Genomic DNA, 22175 nt, shown 5'->3' with positions numbered 1-22175 from the left:
GTACAGGATTGTGAAATTTTAACCAGGGCAATCCCAATATTACTGGAGAAGGCAAGTTATTCAAAACTACCAAATCCAATTTCTCATGGTGAACACCATTAATAGTGAGAGGAAATTCACAGACTTTGAGAGTAATATTCTTCAAAGGGGAACCATCCACAGAAACCACAGCAATGGGGGATGATAAAGGTTCGGGTTTTAAATTGAGTCTTTCCAAGAATCCCCCATCAATTACATTCAGAGTAGACCCACAATCAACAAACACCCGAAATTCCATTAATTTTTCCTGAGCAATCGTGGAAGCAGCTAAAAATACACCCTTGGAATTTAAACAGGCAATACGGGCATGACTGACCATTTTTTTTTTTCTTTCTTCATACGAAGCTCACAGCCTTTAATCAAATGACCAGATTTTCCGCAATAGAAACACAAGCCTTCAGAAAATCGACGGTCTTTTTCTTGAGAGCGAGGTGCCACCGATCCAATCTCCATCGGTTCACCACTGTTAGTACACACATTCTCATAACCAGAAACTGACATAGCAGAGGATTTGCTCTCATTAACCCTTGCACGCAGTCTCCTATCCACCCGTATAGCTAATTGCATAGCCTGTTGCAAATCTTCAGGTGTAGGATAAGCAATTAGCAGGTCTTTAACCCTTTCATTGAGCCCAGCAAGAAATAGACTTTTCAGAGCAGAATCGTTCCACCCTGTTTGAGTAGACCATCGACGGAAATGAGTACAATATTTTTCCACATTACCTGATCCCTGTTTCAAACGTCTCAACTCAGTCTCAGCTGATGCGACACGGTCAGGATCATCATATAATAGTCCCAAAGCAGAAAAAAAAACTATCCACTGATCTGAAGCATGTATCACTAGGTTGCAAAGAAAAGGCCCACTCCTGAGGCTCTTTGCGCAAAAGTGACATTATGAACCCTATGCGCTGGGATTCATCCCCAGAGGACTTGGGTCTCAAACGAAAATACAATAAGCAAGCATTTTTAAATGAAAAAAATTCTCGGTGTTCACCAAAAAATAAATCCGGCAAACATACCTTAGGCTCCAAGAAATGTGCTCCAGGACAGTTACTCACGTGCTGACGGAGCTCGGCCACCTCCAGAGAGAGTCCCTGCAGGCGATGAGCCAAATTCTGAACCGACACCATGATGGAACAGAAAAATCTTTCCTTAGAGAATTTGCAGGCTGGACTTACTGTTATGTTCTGCTACCAGAGCTAAGGAAAGAGAGGAGATCTGTCCCTACGATAGAACTCAGCTTTATCCCTACGATGTAACAGGGGACCTGATCCTGCGATCAGACCTGCTAAAGTCCTAAGCTAGTCTGTACGGAGACCTATAGATGTGGGGAAGGAATCCCTACAAGTACTAAGGACTGGGAGGAAAATGGGACACCTCCTAACAGAAATAGTAGCAGACAGACAAACAAACAAAATATATAGAACACTGAGGTCCGTAGACCAAGCAAACTAACAGAGTTAGATACAGAGCACAGGCTAGCTAGAAAGTAGTTATACAATGAAGTCCAGCAAATCCAGAAGGGCGGAGCAGGATTAAATAGGCCAACAAGGTCATGTGACCAGCAAAGGAAAAAACCTAAGAGCAAGGTTCTAACACCAGTGAGGGGCAGAGCCGGAGCCCAAGTGGTCTCCCTGCAGGGCAGAGGACTCCGACAGCAGAGGCTGGAGTGTTGGGGGAGGAGGAGGAAGGAGGATTGCTGAGGGAGATCCGACTGCTGGAGTTTCCAGTGGACCTGACGCGGTTTTCCTTCGGTGAGAACAAACCAGTGGAGGAGACCAAGAGGAGGAAGAGGAAGACCGGAGGAGCCGCACAGGAGGTGGTGAGTTACAAGTATGTACCAATGTCTGATGTTGTGCCTGCCACCTTCTGTTTAAACCCCACCAAACCTAAAGACACGGGCTCTGCAGTGGGCTCGAGGCAGAGGCAAGGTGGGGAGAGGAGAAGGATGTCCGGCGATGCTGCCATCTGTGCAAGGAACAGTGCAGAGGGCGAGGCTGTGGAGGTACTCACAGCGCCGGACATAGGAAGTTCTGTGGAGTTTCCCTCCCTGCCCTCTGCGGCTAAGCCAGTTATCACCGGGGCTGGGGGGGCCGGGAGGGATGTGAAAAACACATCTGCGAGGAACACTGGGCACACTGCTGCGACAGGGGGGCAGTGTGCCCCAGCACCCAAAAAGGACACTAAGACCCCAAAGTCTGTGGGTGCAGGGCAGGCAGCGGTGCCCAACAAACAGTCTGCCCAGCACAAGGACCAAAATGCTGCAGTAGGGGGCAGGGCACTCCAGGAGACGACCTGCAGAAAGCCAGCAGCAACCAAAGGGAAAAGGGTGTGGTGCTGCAGGGAAAGGAGTCTCTGGAAGTGCTCCCCTCCCCCGGCCCAGCAGGTGTGAGTGCAGAGACACCAGACACAAGGGAGGAAGGAATGGAGGTGACTGTGGAAGGTGCAGAGAACAGCAGAGGTAATGGGGTGACAAGTAAAGGGAATGGAAGTAGTGGTGTAGTGAATGATGGGAGTAGTGGTGGAGCAGATGGTGGGAGTAATGGTGGAGCAGATGGTGGGAGTAGTGGTGGAGTGAATGGTGGGAGTAGTGGGAATGGTGGGAGTAGTGGTGTAGCAAATGGTGGGGGTAGTGGTGGAATGAATGCTGGGAGTAGTGGGAATGGTGGGAGTAGTGGTGTAGCAAATGGTGGGGGTAGTGGTGGAATGAATGGTGGGAGTAGTGATGCAGCAAATGGTGGGAGAAGTAGTGGAGTGAATGATGGGAGTAATGGTCCTGCGAATGGTGGGAGTAGTAGTGAAGTGAATGGTGGGAGCAGCACTGGTGTTGGTGGGGGGAAAGTAGGTGCTGGTCCCGCTGCCCCCCCCCCAGCATTGGCGGGGGCTTCAGCCCAAAGCTATTCAGGAGCTGTCAGTGCTGGGGGTAGTAGTGCGCCCTCGTCTGGTGGCCCTGGGGATGGTGACTTGCAACAGCAGCTCCTGGACGCCCTGAGGAGAGGGGAGAGCTCCATCACTATAGAGGGGAGGTTGATCTGTCTTTCTGGATAGAGAGACATGGTCTTTCAGCCTTCCGAGATAGAGGGGCAGAGACTGTCTGGTCTCTGTCGACAACGGGGCAGAGGAGTAACCATAGGAACGTGGTCCGTCTCCAGTGGGTAAGCAAGGATGCCTGTCCTGATAGGTGGAAGGTGGTTGAGCTTCTGCTGGGGATGGGCTTTGCGGCATATGACATCTTTGCCTTGATCCATCCCTACGGGACCTCCTACTTCGATGTCAGCTTCGTGAGACCGGAGGGCCTTGAGCTTTTCTGGTCTCGCCATGAGCTGGCTCGGAGTCGCCCCGAATGGCATGGTCTCTTTCCCCTGGCAATAACCCGCCAAGATTCAGTCAGGAAAGTGACCGTTTTGACTAGTAACGAGTCGCTTTCCTGTATGGACATTACGACCTGGGTGAGTCGATATGGAGAGGTCACCAATATTCCCGAAAAGAATCTGAATGGCCATAGTATCTGGTCAGGAGCCTGGACCTTCATGGTGAGATTGAAGGTTTCGGGAAACACTATTACCCATATCCCCTCCTCAACCTTTTTGGGGAGGGATAGGATCTTGATTTTCTACCGGGGGCAGCCTAAGGTCTGTCACAGGTGCGGTAGCCCCACACACTTCAGTGCGCAGTGTACCACCCAGAAATGCGCACTGTGTGGGGACCTTGGTCATCTTGCTGCTGCCTGTCGCAGGATTAGGTGTAACTTGTGTGGTGACCTCGGTCACCCGTTCAGTCGCTCTCCACGTTCCTTCGCCAATGCTGTCCTGAAAGCGGCGAGTGCGGGACAGGCGAAAGCCAGGACTAATCTTGCCGGTGAAGGGACCAGTAGAGGCGGGGAGGCAGGGAACCGGTGAGGAGCAAGCTGCCCCCATCCACCATCAGGCGGCAGGAGCAGCGCCGTGGGGACAGGGGGCAGGGAGTAATGTCCCTAAACTCTGACCCAGGTACTTCACTTGCAGCTGAGGATCCTAAAGACAGTGAATTGAGCGAGGAGGTCAAGAGACTTGAAAGGGAAGAGCGAGAGGACGCCACGTCTTCCCAGGAACCCTCTTCTGGTGACAGTCTAGATGAGGGAGAGGGGGAGTGGTCACAGAAAAAGAAAAAGGGTAACAGGAAAACGGCCAGAGGTAGGAGGGGGACCAGGTCTCGAGCTGCCTCTTTGGAGTGCGACCCCTCTGACTCTCTGGCCGTGATCCAAGCGCCATTGGAGGGTTCAGCCGCCCCCCCTCTGGTGGATCTCTCCAACCGGTTCGGGGCTCTCCAGGACCTCCCTCTGCAGGGGGGAAATGGGGACCCGGGGCCGGAGGTTGCGGACAAGGTGGTTGGGGCTCAGGAGATGGCTGGGTCTTCCTCTCGGGGGCAAATACAAAGCCCTCTGGGGGGACGACTAACCCAGGACCACCAGACGGGGGCAAGAATGTATGTAAGGAGAGAATGGACGAGTCTGTTTGTCTTAAGCGCACTAAAAACCCGTCATTATCGGAGGAAGAGGTTGGGACTGTCAGTGGTGGGAAGAAAAAGGCTATCTAATTCAACCATTCATGATGGCGGCACCCACCCCGTTGACGTTGGCAACTATTAATGTTTGCAGCATAAAGTCAGATGCGGCAAGGTACACGGCCTTTCATTTTCTCGGCCAACTTGACGCCGACATTTTATTTTTGCAGGAGACCAGGTTGACCGATATATCAACCTTGCATAAAGCAAGGCGGGAGTGGAGGCATGGGCCCTCCTACTGGTCTCTTGCGGCCGAGCCGTATAGCGGGGTGGCGGTCCTTTTTAAGACCGCAGCGGTTGAATGCAGACGAGTGATCGAATTAGAAATGGGGAGATGCTTGATCCTAGATGTCTCCATGGGGGGACAAGAGCTTCGGCTCATTAACATCTATGGTCCCCAGTCCAAGTGGGACCGCAAATGTCTCTTCCTGAAGATCAAACCTTTTTTATTTTCGAGTCGGCAGGTGGTCTTCGGAGGGGATTTCAACAATGTCACGAGATCCTGTGATAGAGGAGGTTCCGGAGACCGGCTGTCTTATGACTGGGTCGCGTTAAACAGGATAGTGAGTGAGGCTCGCCTGGTGGATGTCCACATCCGGCACAACCCGGGCAACACGGGATTCACCTTTTCTAGAGGTAGTCAGTGCAGGTCTAGGCTAGACAGGTTTTATTTGAAGGAGGAGGCCATCTCTTCACCGTTGTCGGTTGTGGAGGTGGAGTTCTCCGATCACTGTTTGATTATGTTTTCTCTGAACGTTACAGAGACTCCTCGGATGGGAAGAGGTTATTGGAAGCTGAATTCGTCACTCCTTGAGGAAGAAGCTGTAAGACGTTCTTTTGAGGAATTATTTCAGAGCCAGGTACCATTGCTGGGCCTAAGTAACACTAAGTCAGAGTGGTGGGAGATGTTCAAAAATCGGGTGGCGAGATTCTTCCGGCAGCTCTCGAACTTCAGAAGCCTGAACAGGGATCGCCTGTATCAGAGCCTGAGGAGGAAACTCGAGCATATTGTCTTGACTGGAGGTAGCCGTGAGGAGATCTCCAGAGTGAAGTCCTTGCTGAAGAGGTGTCAGTACGATAGGCACGCATCTATGGTTTTCGAGAGGGACTACGGGAAGTACTGCTCGCCTGACCCTTACAGAAACTGTAAGATGTCAGTGAATAGTAAGATAGTGACGGGGCTGGTGGACAGTACGGGGTCCCTGAGAAGGTCCAGGTCAGTGATCTTGGAGGTCGTCAGTTCCTACTACTCGCACCTCTTGGGAAAGAGGGAGCTTGATCGTGACGGGATGTCGGCTTTCCTGACTGAATCTGTTCCTGAGCCAGGGGCTGACCTCTCGCTGGGCGATTTGGCAGAAGCGATCAAAGAAGAGGAAGTGAGACTGGCGATCGATGGGCTTAGGCCCAAAAAGTCGCCAGGTCCGGATGGCTTAACATCCGAGTTCTTTAGGACCTTTAGGGACTCTTTGGTCCCCCTCTTGACTCAGGTGCTTAACGAGTGTCTCTCCTCGGGCACTCTGCCGAGATCGTTAAGGAGGTCAGCTTTGATCATTTTGTCAAAGGGTAAGGATCCGTCACGCATTGAGAACTGGCGTCCCATAGCACTTCTCAATGTGGACAGGAAGATTTTGGCTAAGATACTTTTCAACAGGCTGGTGAAGTTTGCACCCCGGCTCCTTTCGGAGGTTCAGCACTGTTGCGTTCCTGGCCGTAGCACTTTTAGTGCTGTTCTAGGTGTCCGAGAGGCCGTGGAGCAAGGCAGGGCGGGCCTCTGGAAGGGGTTCTTGCTGACCTTGGATCAGGCAAAAGCCTTTGATCGGGTTAACCACGAGTACCTCTGGTCCACTCTTTTGAGGTATGGTCTGCCTGGAGGGTTTGTGGACAGGCTTAAGACCTTATATGCAGGGGCTGAGACTTTCCCTCTGGTGAATGGGTGGATTGGACGACCTTTCGGGGTAGGATCCGGTGTCCGTCAGGGCTGTCCTCTTAGCCCTTTGCTTTACGCGTTTGCAATCGATCCCTTCCTCAGAAGGATCGATTGTGGACCGTTGGCGGGGGTGCGGATGGGCGGGGCGGCACCGGAGGCTATCCTGAGGGTGGTGGCCTACGCGGACGATGTCACCGTATTTGTTTCTTCGCAAGGGGAGGCAGCGAGTGGAGCGCTACTCGGAGCATCCGGGTCCAAGGTCAACCAGGATAAGTGTGAGAGTCTCTGGCTGGGAGGCGGAGATCCCGGGTTTGATCTTCCGGACACCCTCCCCGAACCCCAAGAACATGCCAAAGTCCTGGGCATCGAATTCGGCCAGGGTGATTACTCCACGAAAAACTGGGAAGGCAGAATCAAAGGTGTCGCCCAAAGAGTGGACCAATGGAGGGGATGTTCTTTGACCCTGAGGGAAAGGGTTGGCCTGTGCAAAGCTTTCCTGCTCCCCTTGCTAATCTACCTGGGCAGCGTCTGTGTCTTGCCAGAGCCTCTCTGGACACGGGTCTACAGTCTGTTCTTCCAGATGTTATGGGGTAACAGACTGAACCTAGTCAAGCGGGAGGTCACTTACCACACGAGGAGACTAGGGGGTTTGAATATGGTGAACCCCGTGGTGTTCCTAGTGAACACCTTCTTGAAAGTGAACGTGTCAAACCTCTGGAAAGAGAGGGCTCCTCCGTGGGTATTCTCCTGCAAGGGATGGTTTCAGCCTTTCTTCCAGAAATGGGAGACAGGGGGAAGATTGAAGGATCTTCGCACACCACACGGGCATCTCCCGGCTTATGTTACCCCGGTTCTGAAAATAATCCGCCGGTGGGGTCTGGGAATGTGGGAGGTGAGGTCCCTCCCGAGGAAACTCCTCGATATGAGGGTCTTGGTTTCTCATTTTCAGAGTCCATTGGCCCTCAAAGACTGCCCAAGTCGGGATCTGGAGGTTGGGTTGAGTTTGTTAAATTTTAGCAGGATCCCCGAGAAGTACTGGGACTTGACTTGGCGCTGCTTCCATGGTAAGCTGTATGTGAGGGACAATTTGAAGTACAGGAGCTCCGAGGACAGGAATTTCCCCCGTGAGGCTTGTGCTAACGTGCTGGAAAGCATGGAGCACTTCCTGCTTCATTGTCCCTTTAATACAGAGGTGTACAACAGGGTGGGGACTTCCATTGGTTGGCTGCGGCTGGCTACTCTGTCCTACCCCGGGTGGGCCTATGGAGCGTTCGGAGACCTTGGGAGAAGGGACCGAGACACTTTATTCATAGTCAGCGCAGTGGTCAGGTATTTCACGTGGAATAGTAGTTTCGACGCAGAGTAAAATCCTCCATGTAGATGAAGTCTGTAGGAACATCCTAGGTGACCTGGTGAAGGTACATTCTCTGGAGTATGAAAGACTGGGTGCCCGGAGGGCGGCCCGTCTCTGGAGGGGCTTTTCCTTCAGGGTGCCTTAGTCCGGTAGTACTCCTATATCCTGGTGGTGGGCTGATGTCTTTCCACCCTAGATTTTTGTTTTGTATTTCTGTCTCCTGAATAGAAGGTTTGCCGGCATCGAACTTGAGCCTTGGATGGTGAGTGTGTAGGTTGTGTTCTGTATATATTGTATATAATGTATAATAGGGGGTTTTAGTTAGGTTGGGTGGGGGATTTGGGGAAGTTCTTCATCAGCGGTGATAAGAGGACTGATCTGGCCTGGTCCAGGCCCCGCCTGGGGAAAAACTTTGGGGTCTGATCCTAGCTCGGAGTAATCCTGAACTTTGTGGCCAGAGCTGGATCAGGGGTGGCGGGATAGTTAGTGTAGGTGTGTGTTTTATATATATATTAAAAAATTACAAAAAAAATATAAAAAAAAAAATACAAAAAAAAAAAATATACAAAACAAAAAAAGGTTTAAAATTGTTCATGTCACTATTGTATATATTGTTATTTTTGGTTTTCTGTGGTGTGAATGAGGTGCGGTAAGGGTGTGACTGTAAGGTCAGGCAGTGGGACCAGTAGGTTAGTGTTAGTTTCCGGTTGTATATACGTTATATTAGGTTTAGTGTTTTGTGTTTCTAGCGTTTTATTGTATATAATCTTGTATATAGGACGGTGTTTTATGTGTATATAGGACAGTGTGAGCATTGTGTGGGATTGTATATAGTAGTATGAATGAAGCTGGGCCGGAGGTTTTATAGGTTTTATAATATTTATTTCTTGTATATGTATATATTCCTGGGGGGATTTATTTTGTTTCTATTTTCTGTGATTTGTCGTCTTGTTTTGTTCATATGTTTGGTGTCCTGTAATGTATTATTGTTCTGTCATGTACTGTACTTATTCTATCAATAAAAAAAAGACCTGCAGTGTATATATACAGGACAGGAGAAGTGGTGCTGTGCAGTGTATATGCACAGGACAGGAGGAGTGGTGCTGTGCTGTGTATATATACAGGACAGGAGGAGTGGTGCTGTGCAGTGTATATATACAGGACAGGAGGAGTGGTGCTGTGCAGTGTATATATACAGGACAGGAGGAGTGGTGCTGTGCAGTGTATATATACAGGACAGGAGGAGTGGTGCTGTGCAGTGTATATATACAGGACAGGAGGAGTGGTACTGTGCAGTGTATATATACAGGACAGGAGGAGTGGTGCTGTGCAGTGTATATATACAGGACAGGAGGAGTGGTGCTGTGCAGTGTATATATACAGGACAGGAGGAGTGGTGCTGTGCAGTGTATATATACAGGACAGGAGGAGTGGTGCTGTGCAGTGTATATATACAGGACAGGAGGAGTGGTACTGTGCAGTGTATATATACAGGACAGGAGGAGTGGTGCTGTGCAGTGTATATATACAGGACAGGAGGAGTGGTGCTGTGCAGTGTATATATACAGGACAGGAGGAGTGGTGCTGTGCAGTGTATATATACAGGACAGGAGGAGTGGTACTGTGCAGTGTATATACAGGACAGGAGGAGTGGTACTGTGCAGTGTATATATACAGGACAGGAGGAGTGGTGCTGTGCAGTGTATATATACAGGACAGGAGAAGTAGTACTGTGCAGTGTATATATACAGGACAGGAGGAGTGGTACTGTGCAGTGTATATATACAGGACAGGAGGAGTGGTGCTGTGCAGTGTATATATACAGGACAGGAGGAGTGGTACTGTGCAGTGTATATATACAGGACAGGAGGAGTGGTACTGTGCATTGTATATATACAGGACAGGATGAATGGTACTGTGCATTGTATATATACAGGACAGGAGGAGTGGTGCTGTGCTGTGTATATATACAGGACAGGAGGCGTGGTACTGTGCAGTGTATATGTACAGGACAGGAGGAGTGGTACTGTGCAGTGTATATATACAGGACAGGAGGAGTGGTGCTGTGCAGTGTATATATACAGGACAGGAGGAGTGGTACTGTGCACTGTATATATACAGGACAGGAGGAGTGGTACTGTGCAGTGTATATATACAGGACAGGAGGAGTGGTACTGTGCAGTGTATATGTACAGGACAGGAGGAGTGGTACTGTGCAGTGTATATATACAGGACAGGAGAAGTAGTACTGTGCAGTGTATATATACAGGACAGGAGAAGTGGTACTGTGCAGTGTATATGTACAGGACAGGAGGAGTGGTACTGTGCAGTGTATATATACAGGACAGGAGGAGTGGTGCTGTGCAGTGTATATATACAGGACAGGAGGAGTGGTGCTGTGCAGTGTATATATACAGGACAGGAGGAGTGGTACTGTGCAGTGTATATATACAGGACAGGAGGAGTGGTACTGTGCAGTGTATATATACAGGACAGGAGGAGTGGTACTGTGCAGTGTATATATACAGGACAGGAGGAGTGGTACTGTGCAGTGTATATATACAGGACAGGAGGAGTGGTGCTGTGCAGTGTATATATACAGGACAGGAGGAGTGGTACTGTGCAGTGTATATATACAGGACAGGAGGAGTGGTACTGTGCATTGTATATATACAGGACAGGATGAGTGGTACTGTGCATTGTATATATACATTTGTACCCTGCAGATGCCAGCCTCTATGACGACAATTCAGTTCCATAACAGAACATGAATCCGAAACATAACCACATGGGCTAATAAAGAAGAGTCCTCCATTTTTTTGACAATTAATCAGATTGTTGAGATATATATATTATTATATTATGCGTGTATGTATGTACACACACACGCAAACATAATAAGAGCAGATACTGAGAATGACACCATGTATACAGGGCAGGGGAAGTATACAAATCATACACAGCTCCACAATATATTCTACAATCAATTATATACCCAGCTCCACACTATATACTGTGCAAAAGAATATAGAGTCGAGCTGTTTATATACTATATATATTATATAGTGTAGGGATGTGCCAGTGTATATAGTGTGGATTCCAAACTATATACTACACTATGTACACAGCACCATACCATATAAACATCTCTACACTATACAGTACAGACCAAAAGTTTGGACACACCTCATTTAAAGATTTTTCTGTATTTTCATGACTATGAAAATTGTACATTCACACTGAAGGCATCAAAACTATGAACTAACACATGTGGAATTATATACTTAACAAAAAAGTGTGAAACAACTGAAAATATGTTTTATATTCTAGGTTCTTCAAAGTAGCCATCTTTTGCTTTGATGTCTGCTTTGCACACTCTTGGCATTCTCTTGATGAGCTTCAAGAGGAAGTCACCGGAAATGGTCTTCCAACAATCTTGAAGGAGTTCCCAGAGATGCTTAGCACTTGTTGGCCCTTTTGCCTTCACTCTGCGGTCCAGCTCACCCCAAACCATCTCGATTGGGTTCAGGTCTGGTGACTGTGGAGGCCAGGTCATCTGGCGTAGCACCCCATCACTCTCCTTCTTGGTCAAATAGCCCTTACACAGCCTGGAGGTGTGTTGGGGTCATTGCCCTGTTGAAAAATAAATGATGGTCCAACTAAACGCAAACCGGATGGAATAGCATGCCGCTGCAAGATGCTGTGGTAGCCATGCTGGTTCAGTATGCCTTCAATTTTGAATAAATCCCCAACAGTGTCACCAGCAAAGCACCCCCACACCATCACACCTCCTCCTCCATGCTTCACGGTGGGAACCAGGCATGTAGAGTCCATCCGTTCACCTTTTCTGCGTCGCACAAAGACACGGTGGTTGGAACCAAAGATCTCAAATTTGGACTCATCAGACCAAAGCACAGATTTCCACTGGTCTAATGTCCATTCCTTGTGTTCTTTAGCCCAAACAAGTCTATTCTGCTTGTTGCCTGTCATTAGCAGTGGTTTCCTAGCAGCTATTTTACCATGAAGGCCTGCTGCACAAAGTCTCCTCTTAACAGTTGTTGAAGAGATGTGTCTGCTGCTAGAACTCTGTGTGGCATTGAACTGGTCTCTAATCTGAGCTGCTGTTAACCTGCGATTTCTGAGGCTGGTGACTCGGATAAACTTATCCTCAGAAGCAGAGGTGACTCTTGGTCTTCCTTTCCTGGGGCGGTCCTCATATGAACCAGTTTCTTTGTAGCGCTTGATGTTTTTTGCAACTGCACTTGGGGACACTTTCAAAGTTTTCCCAATTTTTTGGACTGACTAACCTTCATTTCTTAAAGTAATGATGGCCACTCGTTTTTCTTTACTTAGCTGCTTTTTTCTTGCCATAATACAAATTCTAACAGTCTATTCAGTAGGACTATCAGCTGTGTATCTGACTTGCCCCCTGGGCCGTGGGGCACTCGGATCCGGGCAATAGGGGGAACGATGGGAGTAGTAGTGGCAACCCGGTTCCGTGGCTCAGGGTGGTCAGGCCAGTGGTAGTCCGTTATGTGTTGTTGATTATGTCCGACTACGCCACCCGTGGATTTGCGGTCATTAGGAACCGCCGCTGCAAGGCAGACCGCTGGGGCTGATGATGTGTGCAGCTGGGATGGTGTGACTCCCCATGGGAAGAGTGCGGCCCAGGGCAGTGTAGTGGATGGTGGGAGTGATGGTGGTGAGAGTCCCAGTACTGGTAGTGCTGGAGGCGCGAAGGAGCACACAGACAATTGGTTGCAGTCCAGGGTCTTTACTGAAACAGGTAAACTGACTCATAAACAGTCCCAGCTAGGAGGGGACCTGGATGTCTGAGAGCAACGGGGAAATTGGCCCTGGTCAGGGTGAGGGTGTAGGCCTACTGTGCTTTCTGCGCTCCTTCTGGCTATCTCCTCGTTATAGGGTAACAGCCCACGTTTCCGAGCTTTCCGTGTATTCTCACCTGTTTGGCCTGCGACGTGGGTTCCTTTCTGCTCCCAGCCTTGTACGGCTTTACTGGTCCCTTCGGTTGTGGCAGGGCCTCCAGGCTTCTTAGGCCAAGGAATATACAGTCCCTTGCGGACTGGTTATCTGCTGGAGGATGTAGAATCCTCCCAGCCTCAGACACCAAAGTCTGGTAAAGTAAGTCTTTTATCTGCCAAGACAGGCTCTCTTCGCCTCTTGTCTCTGGCTTGTGGCTCTCCTCCTGCCACACTTCCTCTTAGGTGCAATACAACTTTCTGTCCCTGCTCTGCTCTGGGACAAGTCTCAGTGCTGAGACAGGCCATCCAGTTCTCTCTAACCCTGCCCCCAGTAACAGCTTTTATAGGGGCAGCCTGCTCCCCCTACTGGCCTGAGACAGGAGGTAATGCATGCTAATGTTCCCCTGACTAAAGAACCTCCCCCTTGCTCTCAGACACAGCTTTAATTACACTTGTGGCATCCAGGCCAGGGTGACACATATCCACCAGACTTCTGCACAACACAACTGATGGTCCCAATCCCATTTATAAGGCAAGAAATCCCACTTATTAAACCTGACAGGGCACACCTGTGAAGTAAAAACCATTTCCGGTGACTACCTCTTGAAGCTCATCAAGAGAATGACAAGAGTGTGCAAAGCAGTCATCAATGCAAAAGGTGGCTACTTTGAAGGACCTAGAATATAAGACATATTTTCAGTTGTTTCACACTTTTTTGTTAAGTATATAATTCCACATGTGTTAATTCATAGTTTTGATGTCTTCAGTGTGAATGTACAATTTTCATAGTCATGAAAATACAGAAAGATCTTTAAATGAGAAGGTGTGTCCAAACTTTTGGTCTGTACTGTATATACACAACTTTACATTATAATTAAGACCACATTATACTATATTATGAAACACACATCACAGGAGACACATATACATCACATAGGACACACAGCAACTGCTGAATATGTATCACAGATCCATAAACACATCAGTCAGCCCCGGAAGTTAGTAGTCAGCCCCCAGCCCCATAAGTAAGCCTCCAGCCCCATAAGTAATCCCCCAGCCCCAGAGGTCAGCCCCTAGCCCCATAAGTAAGCCCCCAGCCTCAGAGGTCAGCCCCCAGACCCATAAGTAATCCCCCAGCCCCAGAGGTCAGCCCCTAGACCCATATGTAAGCCCCCAGCCCCAGAGGTCATCCCCCACCCCCCACCCCTGGGTACCAGAAACATGTTTTTTACTGGCTAAACAACAGCATACATCATCGTGCCACTGTACTCACCCAGGTAGGAGCAGAGCTGCAGAGATCCGCTTCCTGATTCGGTACGCCACCGGGCTGCGCTGCACCAACAGCTGCAGCCGGTGTTGTAAAGGCGGGAGAGAGGATCGCGCTCTCCTCCCACATAGAACGCTGATGTGTTCTTATATGTGATGCATGCAGCGGTTCAAATAGTGAACCCTGCGTGCGGGCCCAGAGCGCCCCAATCCCGGCTGTGCCTCCAGATTTAAGGGGCCAGCGGCCAGAAAAGCGGGTCGGTGGCCGGATCAGCGGGCCGGTGGCCAGATCAGCGGGCCCCATGGCCTACTACAATGCACACATCCGTGGACCACTGGGAAAATGCCCGGTGCGCCAGATTAGCAATTCTGGCCTGCTGTAAACTATTAATATGGGCATATAGGTTATGGACTGCAGAGGAGAGTGATGCCTGTATGCCTCATATCTGATGCCTTGTTGCTGATAAATCATCTTTTATCACTTTATGTAAATGACCTCTTCCTGGCTCTGGGGACGACGCTGCCTGGAAGATAACTCTGCCTCCTTATCTCACATGAAGGGGAGTTCCCAGTGTGATGTGTGATGGCCGCTCTCTGCTCTCCTGATCTCACTGCAGAGCTGTGTGCGCTTATAACTGACACGTCTGCAGCTTCCTCTCAGCTTCCATCTCACAGGCAGACAGGGCTGCAATATAGGACAACAAATGTCACTACTTACACCAGACATGATGGGGAAATTCAAAGAACCATGATTAAACTACAGCAAAACATTTCATATCGATGTAATCATCCAGAATTATGATAGAAATAAATACCTTAAATGAAAACGGCAAAAACAATAATAACAATTATAAGAATCAATCACACTCTAAATGGAGATGCCCCTAAGTGAGGGACAAACCACTTAGTAAGGAGCAAGCATTGTTCAAAACGCTGGTTTCACTGTTATCTTGACGTGTAATCAGGCTGCCAATCATTCCATAAATCAGTAAAACACTCATTCATCGGGGGAAATTATATTTTGTGCAAAACAAAAGATCATCATTCTCAGCTTGGCATCGTCCTGGATAAACAGGTCTCACACTGCCGAGAACTATGATCGATCACTCAGTTTTCATCGTTTGCTTTGGTCTGCCTGCGTAAACTGCCACTGAAACAACCATTGATACTTAGTTTATTGATCAGCGTTCATATAGTGCCACTGGCCAGTTCATGTAAACGGACCTTTAGATTGCAGAAAAGCTACAATTGGCCCTGTGTGGGGCTTCTGTGTGTCAGACCCCAATCACTCTTACATTGATGACCTATTCTAAGGGCTTGAGCAGACAACCGTATTATCAGTCCTAGTGTGATCCAACAAAACATAGGATCGCACTTAGATCATTATTATTGTATAGGGCTGTGCAAATGTCAGATTTTTTTCTCAGACAGAGCTGGTCCGAGGAAAACAATTGCAGCATGTACTAGTTTGATCCAAAATTCGGAGCGCACTTGGCAATGCAAGTCTATGAGTCGAAGGAAAATATTGGACTGCACTCAGATTACATTTGAGTGCAGTCCGATTTTCATGGACTGACATAATGGAGAAGATGGAGAAATTTTGTTCTCCATCTTCTCATCCAACAGAATCGGAACACACTATGATCATGCTCTGATAAAACTCTAATTAGAGTTTTATCAGAGTGTGATTTGTCTAATCGACCCAATTCCCTTGGATGAGACATATATGCTTGTTTGACCCTAGCCTTAGGAAAGGTTATCTGTTTTACTACAGTGTAATACATTTAGGGATATAATGGTTATGTTATATAAATTGTTTCATTATTATTATTATTATTTCATAAGTCATCTGTTGATGGAGGAAATAATCATCCTTTGTTCGCATCACTTGTCTTTGCCTTTACTACTCTATACTTTCTATACTGTACCCACAGTTCAGATTGCCATTGCATTATGATAGACACATTCATAAATTCCAATACATCACATAATATAAACAAATTTGGTTCTTCTCACAACTATACCTAAGTGTGCAATGCATGTCTGCATTTCTGCTCATTTTGCAATGATTTTGCAATATTCCCCATCCTGGCCGCTTTCTTTAATATTGTCCCCCATCTTGACCACCATCCTGTAATAATGTCCCTCTGTGGCGCCCTGCTGTGCACTGGTGCCACAGAACCCAGAAGGGTGCATGGATGGACTTCTCCACAAGAGGCCCTCACACATTCACACACCTCCACCCTACCACCTCAGACCACCAGAGGGAGTCCTTCAGGGATATATAAAGGGAGGGTGGAGCCAGGCAGCTCAGTCTAGTTAGTGAGTCTCTCAGACACAGAGAGGGACAGAGCTCAGAGTTGAGCAGAGAGCGTGCTGACGCTCAGAGAGCAGCGAAGAGGCAGCAAGCTGGCTGCTGTGCTTAGCGAGCCAAGGCCTACAGCACGTGTGAAGGCCTAGTGAGGGCCCTGAGTGTGGCCGAAGGATAGAGGAGAAGGAAGAAGTAGCCAAGGGGGCAGAGGAGCTTACCAGGCTCACCCCGAGATATATACCGGACACCGGGTCCGCGCCTACAGGGACCCTCAATACCCAGTAGGAACCACCGGAACCCCTGGAGGACTACAGGTCCCAGGTTCACCAAATACTGATTGCAGTACCAGGGCTAGGAGTCACGGAGGCCCCAGCATCCAGGGAGAGTGATCTGCAAGAGTAGGCCCTACCACCAGGTCAGCAGGTGCAAAAGAGAGACAGCAACCAAGCTAGGCCTAGCTCCAGGCAGGTCAGAAGCTTAGCGAGTAAAGCCACGGATCAGGAGGCCCTATACCCGCTCACTAGGGAGAGTCCAAAAGTGCGCCCTTGTCCGGAGTACCCTGGACCGTGCCTGCAACATCACCAGTAAAGGTACAGAAGCTTACCCCCGTGTGAGTGTCCTTCTTTCCTCCGGGACCATCCTGCCGTCTCTCCCTGCACCACCATCCATTACACCTCACGCTGCCCTGGAGCTAGCTCTACCTGTGGAGAGCCACACCATCCCTGCTGCCGTAACACCAGCTCCAGAGGACGGCTCCAGAACTTTCCAAATCCCCTATACATATTCCCCCTTTTACTGACCACCCTGGGTCACGGACCGGGCCAGCCACCGTGATATCCCCCATACCGGCATCCATAGGCCCAGCACCTGGTACCCCACGGCCCAGGGGGCGCGTCACCTCCACCTACACCTCTTCCTGGTATAATTTCCTCCATCCTTTGCCTCTTCCTATTACAACCCCTGGAAAAAATTATGGAATCACCGGGCTCGGAGGATGTTCATTCAGTTGTTTAATGTTGTTGAAAAAAAGCAGATCACAGACATGGCACAAAACTAAAGTCATTTCAAATGGCAACTTTAGGGCTTTAAGAAACACTAAAAGAAATCAAGATTAAAAATGTGGTACTCAGTAAGGGTAATTTTTTTCAGACCAAGCATAATTTTTGCCAGGGGTTGTATAATGTCCCCTGTCCTGTACTCTTTCTGGTAAAATGTCCTCCATCCTGAGCCCTTTCCAGTAATAATGTCCCCCATCCTGAGCCTCTTCCTGGTATAATGTCCCCTGTCCTTGACCCCTTATTGTAATAATGTTCCACATTCTGGTACCTTCGTGTAACAATGTCACCCATCCTGGTATAATGTCCCCCATCATGGGGGCTTCCTGGTGTAATGTCTCCTGTACTGGGCCCCTTACTGTAATATTGTACACCATCCTGACACCATCATGGACCCTTTCCTGTTATAATGTCCTCCATTGTATAACCATGTCCCAGAATTCCCAGCCCCTTCCTAGTATAATTTCTCCCATCCTGGACCCCTTCCTGGTATACTGTGCCCCTTCCTGGTATAATGACCTCCATCTTGGTATAATAATCCCGATCCTTAACCCCTTCCTGGTGTAATGTCCCCCATCCTGGGCTCCTTGCTGGTATAATAACCCCCATCCTAGGCCCCTTCCTTGTATAATGTCCCCCATCCTGGGGTCCACTGTTTAATTTTTTTTTACATAGCGTAAACTGACCAGCCGTGTGTGTTTGAAATCCTCAACATGTCAATTTTCTTGTGGACATTCAGAGTTTAAAGTCAGAATTGCATTGCATTACATAAAATGCTGAAAATCCACAGGTAAAAATTAGAGATGAGTGAGCACTAAAATGCTCAGATGCTCGTTACTCGACCTAAACAATTTCTAATGCTTGGATGCTCATTTCAAGTAACGAGTATAATGAGCGTCAATGAGAAATCAAAGCATTTTTCCAGAAGACCCTACAAGGAGGTCTGGGGGGCACTGAAAATGATGAAATGGATGGTAAAAGTGCTGAATGGAAGGAGAACAGCATGGAGAAGACCCCTGGAAGCATCTCTGACTCCCAGATCGCTACTGAGAACAAATTTCCATGTCTCAATGTTATAAAATTCTGTGAGGCATCCATGGGTTCAAAATCTCACTACACCCCTAGATGAATTCCTTAGGTAGTGGAGTTTCCAATATGGGGTGACCTGGGGGTGGGGGTTCTGCTGTTTTGGCACCTCAGGGGCTAAACTAATGGAGCCCATAATCTATTCAAAAGAAATCTGCGTTCTAAAAGCCAAGTAGCGCTCCTTCCCATCTGATCCCTGCCGGGTGCTCAAACAGTGGTGTATATCCACATATAGAATGCTGCCACATGCGGGAGAAATTGCAGAACAAATTGTTGGGTCCAAATTTGGTGCTAAAACAGTGTTTTTGTAAAAAAAAAAAAAAATTTGTTCTCACATCTAAATGTGTTATTCCTTGAGGGGGCTAGTTTCCAAAATGCTGTCACTTGTGGGGGTTTCTGCTGTTTTTCATGTCAGGGGCTCTCCAAATGTGACATGGCATCCACTCTTGATTCAGTCTTTTTTGCGTTCAAAAAGTCAAAACGGTGCTCCTTCCCTTCCAAGCCTTGTTGTGTGCCCAAACAATAGTTTTCCCCCACATATGGGGAATCAACATGCTCAGTAGAAATTGCACAACAAATTTTGTGGTCCATTTTATCCTGTTACCCTTGTGAAAATAAAAAATTTGGGGCTATAGTAAAATTTTTATGAAAAAATTTTCATTTTTGCTTCCACATTGCTTTAGTTCCTGTGAAGCACCTGAAGGGTTAATAAACTTCTTGAATGCGGTTTTGAGGACTTGGAGGGGTGCAGGTTTTAGAATGGTGTCACTTTTGGGTATTTTCTGTCATATCGGCCTCCCAAAGTCACTTCAAATGTGATATGGTCCCTATAAAAATAGTTTTGTAAATTTTGTTGGAAAAATTAGAAATCACTGGTCAACATTTAAACCTTCTAACTTCCTAACAAAAAAAAAATATGTTTTAAAAATTGTGCTGTTGTAAAGTAAACATATGGGAAATGTTATTTATTAACTATTTTGTGTGACATAACTCTCTGGTTTAAAGGCATAGGAATTAGAAGTTTGAAAATTGCAAAATTTTCAACATTTTCACCAAATTGTCGTATCAAAATTTTTTACCACTATCATGAAATACAATATGTCACTAAAAACAGTCTCAGAATCAGCGGGATCCATTGAAGCGTTCCAGAGTTATTACCACATGAAGTGACACTGGTCAGAATTCAAAAATTTGGCCTGGTCATTAATGTCCAAATTGTCTCAGTCACTAAGGGGTTAATAGACAATTTACACAGGAATACTGCGCTTCAGATACACTCTGAATGATCTGTATTAGACGATTGTTCATTGGCTGTCATTGTTCTCGGCAGCACAAGTCTTGTGCCAAGAATGATAATGTTGTGTGCATGCCAAAAGATCATTTCACCTGACGATTGAGCAGTTTGTTTATTCGGAGGATTTTTCGCAGCCGATTTAGGCCGGTTTCACATGTCCGTATATTTCGGTATAAACCGGTACCAGAGATATCCGTGTCTCATGTTTCCCTGTGTGTCACATGTGGCAACCATGTGCCACCCCTGAGCAGCATCAAGATCACACGGAACGGTGCCTGGGAATCACTGTACAGTTAGCACTGTTCCCATGCGCGGGGTGCTGAACACTGCCCTCATCATGGTTCCTACCGGTGCTGCGATCAGCACCAGCAGGAGACAATGATGAGGGTAGTAGTGTCTGCTCCCGCAGTGTCCACCTGTAAAAATAAGAATAAAATAATAAAATCCTTATACTCACATGTCCTATGTGTCCCTAGCTTTAATTCTCTGACCGCTGATGCTGAGGAGCCAGGGATAATGAGCCGCACCAGCGAGCGGGCCCCGGAGCTGAGCTCAGGAGCGGTGTCCTGTCACTCAGTGAGCCCAGCTCCGGGGCCATGTGTCTATAAATTCTTAGTGGGGTTTTTCCTAAAATTGTCAGCCGTTGGACTCACTGCATACCCTATAACTGTATAGCAGACTCTCTCTTTTCTAATGGGAACATGTCGTACTTGTTACTGTGGCCCTGCTCCATGTGTCTTTAAATTCTTAGTGGGGTTTTTCCTAAAATTGTCAGCTGCTGGACTCACTGCATACCCTATAACTGTATAGCAGACTCTCTCCTTTCTAATGGGAACAAGTCGTACCTTGTTACTGTGGCCCTGCTCTGTGTGTCTTTAAATTCTTAGTGGGTTTTTTCCTAAAATTGTCAGCCATTGGACTCATTGCATACCCTATAACTGTATAGCAGACCCTCTCCTTTCTAATGGGAACATGTCGTACCTTGTTACTGTGGCCCTGCTCTATGTGTCTTTAAATTCTTAATGGGGTTTTTCCCAAATTTTGGCAGCCCTTGCAGTCACAGCATGGGCATTACCACTTATAGGAGACCCGATCCTTTATAATGGGAACATTTTTTTACTGAGACCCTCCTCTATGTCTCTTCAAAGGGGTATTGGGTTGCATCCAAATTTCTGGCAGCCCTTGCAGTCACTGGATAAGCTATAACAGTATAGGAGACCCACTTGTTAATAATGGGAACAACAAAGCATAGCCGGCTGATGGCTCTCTAACAATAGCTAGGGCCGACTGCTGGCCTTTTAAGAATAGTAAGGGCCGTCTGATGTCCCTATAAAAATAGGCTTTATGACTTTCAGAGTCCCTCCATCATAAATAAAACAGGAAGTGTCTGATTATGTGTCACACACCACATTACCAGCTAAGGTTGTAAAATGTTAAAATGACATTTCCCGGTGAATGCATTTGTCTTAAAAAAATACATAAAAAAAAACAAAACAATAGGATCTTTCTTTAGTATAAAAAACAGCGTCACCAATTTAGCAACAATGTAATCACATTGTTCAGCTCATGCACCTCCTCCTCCATCTCCGAAATGACCACATCAGTCACAAGCTGACAGCACTGCAGCACTGTCTTGGCCAAGCAGCAACAGGCTGTGCTGAAGATAACATGCTTAATACTTAATTGACAAACCGCCCAGCGCTGCAGAGTTGTTGAAAGCTGTAACACAGCAGTCTGATCTGTGGCTCTCACCGCTTAACATACAGCCAGGCATGATCGTGTGTGTCAATGTCCGGAACCTGGTGACGGAGAAATGACACCCAGAATAGATATGGTTTCCCTCTATGCCAGACCTTTCGCCGAGCTAAATACAACTCTCAGCAAAAAAAGCTGTGGAGTGGCTCCATACCGTCCCTGGCCACATTCACCTGTCCACGTGTTTGTGGTTAGACGGTCCTTCCCAGTAAGTGCACTGGGGAGGGCACTGGTAATGTTGTGGGACCCATGCTTGTGGAAGGCGGAGACGACACCGGGAGAAACAGTGGCGGCTGGGGACCGAGTATGGACACCCGGCCGCCGCAGGCATGAGGTTATGAAAAGCTTCCGCCTCCACGAGCCTAAAAGGCCACATTTCAAGTGCAAGCAGCTGTCAAAAATTTGGCAGTATAGTATTGCAGCCTGTGGGTGGGTGGCTGCCTGCATACTTGCGCTTGCATTCCAAGGAATGGGGTAGGGAAAACTGAATGCTGCACTGGGACAAGGACGTGGACGGTGATGTCTGCAACGACAGGTGCATGGCGGGAGGCATCTTCGCATGCGC

Source organism: Phyllobates terribilis, unplaced genomic scaffold (genome assembly GCF_046119375.1).
Source record: "Phyllobates terribilis strain yellow unplaced genomic scaffold, ASM4611937v1 Scaffold_577__1_contigs__length_1036042, whole genome shotgun sequence".
NCBI classification, from domain to species: domain Eukaryota; kingdom Metazoa; phylum Chordata; class Amphibia; order Anura; family Dendrobatidae; genus Phyllobates; species Phyllobates terribilis.
This window is presented reverse-complemented; position numbering follows the sequence as displayed.